Source organism: Oreochromis aureus, linkage group 16 (assembly GCF_013358895.1).
Source record: "Oreochromis aureus strain Israel breed Guangdong linkage group 16, ZZ_aureus, whole genome shotgun sequence".
Taxonomy (NCBI): domain Eukaryota; kingdom Metazoa; phylum Chordata; class Actinopteri; order Cichliformes; family Cichlidae; genus Oreochromis; species Oreochromis aureus.
In genome coordinates, this window is record NC_052957.1 from 6,789,238 (window position 1) to 6,793,071 (window position 3,834).

Below are 3,834 nucleotides of genomic sequence, written 5' to 3' on the forward strand. Positions count from 1 at the left end.
GTAAGCATGCATGCAATCAACCTGCTATGTTCTCATCCTCCCTCAACATGTATCACCTGGACACTCTCACCAGTGAAGCTTAAAACCCTTTCGGACGGAACATCAACTCTAAACAAGCACAGTTATGCATTGTGTATAGAATGATCATAAATAAATCGGTGAATAGAAAGGTTAATGTGATGACAAACATATTCAATGCAATAAGAACCCTGTAAACAATATTACTGTTAAAATAATACTGTAATACACGTTATCAATGCATTCATAATAATGCAGATTATATAGTAGGAATAAAAGAATTTCTGAATCCCCACACACTCCTACTGTCTGTGCAGAGGTGTGAAGTTTCTTCAGTGATTTGTTAACCTATTCACTGAACAGGTTAGGTTAACAGAAATTTCTGGGGTTCGCCCAGAAATCCCAGGGCGAACCCTGAAGTTACCTGGGTAAGATGAATTCCTGTTACCTGGTGGAGGCTTGAGGTTTGTTTCCGAATTAGAGATCAACAGATATTAAATCACCATCTACTGACCAATCAGATCACCGGAAAATAGCATCACTGTTCCTGGAAGACACCTGCTGGCACACAGAGCATGCAGGAAAAATACAGTTCAGTCAATCAAATTGAAAGTTTAAATGGGTCCAGTTTAAAGTTTCAGAGCTCTAGTGAGCAGCTTAGAAATAAACAGCATCACTGAGAGCGCACTGAGAGATAAAACAAGTAACCCGAATTAAAAAGTTTATTTTACAGCTCTTTGAGCAGAATCACCAGATTAGCAACTTAAATTTCTCATCTCATTTCCATAAATGTTTTACTGATATATTTTTTTATGTTCTTTATAAATGTTTTGTCACCATTATCATCAGAGGATTGCAGTAAGCAGCATTGAGGGGGATCATATGACCTGTAAAACATCCAGTTGTATGTGAGCCAGAAGGTTGAACAAAAAGAAGCTAAACAAAAACTTATTTTTGAATTCACCGACTTGACTTTTAGAGCCTTTTGCATATTGTTATGAATACCTCCAAATAAACTGTCGGTCCTTTCAGGTAACAAACAAAGTGTAACCTCAGGGTTTGGCACTGATATTATAGTTTTATACACAGGTGCAGAGATGTGGTGAAATCTGCTTGCTTATCAGGTAAAAAATGTGGTTTCTGCACATCTATAACACCATAGTCTACCACTAACACATATAATACATACTGATAAAACCAGCATTACATGTAGATATATTGATACGTGAGCCCAGGGTTCAGAGTAACACACAAATACACTTAGATTTGATGTTTAGTTACATAGTGAGTGAACATTGTGATTGACAGGGCTCTTTGTTCCTGCATTTTTCTCATGCAGGTTTGATGATACCAGGGCGAAAAAAGCGTTGTTTTTTTTCTTAGAGTTATTTGTTTCATCTTTTTAGGACTACATACATATAACACATATTGATAAAACCAGCATTACATGTAGATATGTTGAAACATGAACCCAGAGTTCAGAGTACCACACAAATACACTTAGATTTGTAGTTTAGTTACATAGCGAGTGAACGTCTTGATACATGTTCAATCATCTAGGTACGTAAATCCTCAAAAGGTGATTCTATAGAATCACCCTATGGGGGTGGTGAGTGAACATTGTGATTGACAGGGCTCTTTCTTTCTGCATTTTTCTCATGCACAACAGATTTGATGATACCAGGGGAAAAATGCTATGTTTGTTTTCCTTAGAGTTCTTTGTTTCGTTTTTTAGCACTACATACTCAACTAAAGACAGTTTTAAAGGTTTTGCATTCATAAATAAAGTGACCTGGTAATAACTCATGTTTTAATTTGTAATTCTTTCATTTACAGTTTTCATGGAGAGCTGTACTATGAAGGGAGTTTAACATACCCTCCATTATGTGGATTCCGTTACTCTAACTTTTGCAGCTGGGATAAATCAAGTTCTCACCTCACTAAGTTAACCCAGGGTTTCCCGTATATATCTTTACATGGATTATATGACTCTTCTTCCACAGAAGAAGAGTCATATGCAATTTAAAGTTGCAGAGCACAGAGATGAAACAAGTGGAGTTCTTTGTTAGAGAGACATGACAGAGATGCAGTGAAGCATGCAGTCACGCATCCAACTCTGATCAGACATCAGGAAAAGAAAAAGCACTGGAATAACCAGTTGCAAGGCTTTTTCACTTTTGTTTCCAAGAACACGTTTTTTTAAAAAACAACAACATTCCCACGAAGACACAAGGCTTTCATTTTTACACTATAATCCTTATGAATAATAAATAATTAATAAATTAACTCTTGCCCACACCAGCTACTAGATTGCAGCCTAAAAAACGTGAACACAATGCACCGGTAGGATTAGTATCAATAACCTCAGCTATGTGCTGTAGCAGGTGATGCAAGGCGTTTTTTAAAACAGTGTGGAAGAAGCCTGGAGGGGTATTATCTGCTCTCTACAAGAATAGCTTTGCATAATTCAGAACAATCTTCATTCATGTTATATGGGATCTTTGTGCAGCCCCTCAGTGTGTCCCCAAACTGTTTAGCTCTTCCCCCCTTAAGAAATCATTCTTCTGATTGGTTACCCCTTATAAACAGAAGCTTTCAACAGCAGGTGGGTGGGTTTTCAGCCACTCACCTGCTGTTGAAATCTTTTGACAATGTTATAAGTTTATTTCAACAACGCTTACTTCAAAGTTTACATAAATGTGACAAGCATTAGGGTCATATGTGCGGCATAAGGCAAAATCAGAGTATTAAACCTAGAAAATCAATTAGACAGTGAAGTTTAAGAGCTGAGTAATTATTTGGTTTATTTAAAAGGCAAGCAGAAGCTCGCTGCAGCAGACATGGAGCTCTCTGAGAGTTTGATGCAGATGTGTGGGGCATAAAAACAAACAGGATGTTGACATTATGAACTGTAAAAAAAAATGTTTACTGAATAAGTCCTCCTTTTTTATCTTTCTGCAGACTCACTACGTTAATGGCGTCACACAGACGCTCGGAGGCAATGGGGTGCATGACGGAGTGGCAGAGCACCTGCAGCAGCATCAGTGACTTCAGGCCTTCTCTGTGCAGTCGGCCACAATCCAACCACAGTCAGCCACTTTGAAAAAAAAGCCTTTGAAAGTGTCAGTATAAAAACTATTGTTCAACTCTCACCCCAACCAGTCACGGTGGATGGCTGCCCCTCCCTGAGTCTGTCCTTCCCACTGTCACAAAAGTGCTTGCTCATAGAGGATCATATGATTGTTGGGTTTTTCGTATATGTATTATTGTAGGGTCTACCTTACAATATAAAGCACCTTCAGGTGACTGTTGAATTGAATTTAATCAAGTCTTCCAACTTGATAACAATCTTAAAAGCTCATCCAGCATGTATTTGGCCCGTTATCTTAAAGCCTTATCTACATCAAATGACATTTCAATGGTCACCAGGACACAGAAGCTGCATGTTTAAATCACCAGTCAAATTGGATTAAATTCACTTAAATATCTGCAAACGTTTCTCCAAATAAAGTTTTAAAAAGCCATTTGGATGTACTTCTATTATCGTTTCATGTTGCAGGATCAATTCCTATATGAAAATATACATTTCTAATTTGATCAAATTTGTATTTAATCATAAATATGACATACAGACAAAAGTAAACTCTGCAATTAGTGAGATCAGCAATGCCCTGTTAATAGGAACTACAATCGCCTTCCGCCTCTCATTCATGTGCGTGTTATGGCTCCGCAAGAGTGTTAGCCAATGAGAAACCCAGGTACAAAACATTAGACCACAAAACACACAATCTTCACTTTGTTCACAGATCATAACTA

The 3,834-nt window shown here is 37.7% G+C and overlaps 1 long non-coding RNA gene across 1 annotated transcript in view; it reads left to right on the forward strand.

Annotated features, from left to right (window-relative positions):
• The window catches only part of LOC120433478, a 12,442-nt gene extending 8,953 nt beyond the window's left edge, over window positions 1–3,489 (forward strand). The window contains exon 3 of the long non-coding RNA XR_005608591.1: window positions 2,980–3,489. This is a non-coding gene — a long non-coding RNA (uncharacterized LOC120433478). The remainder of the gene's footprint in view (window positions 1–2,979) is intronic.
• Window positions 3,490–3,834: the final 345 nt, after the last annotated feature.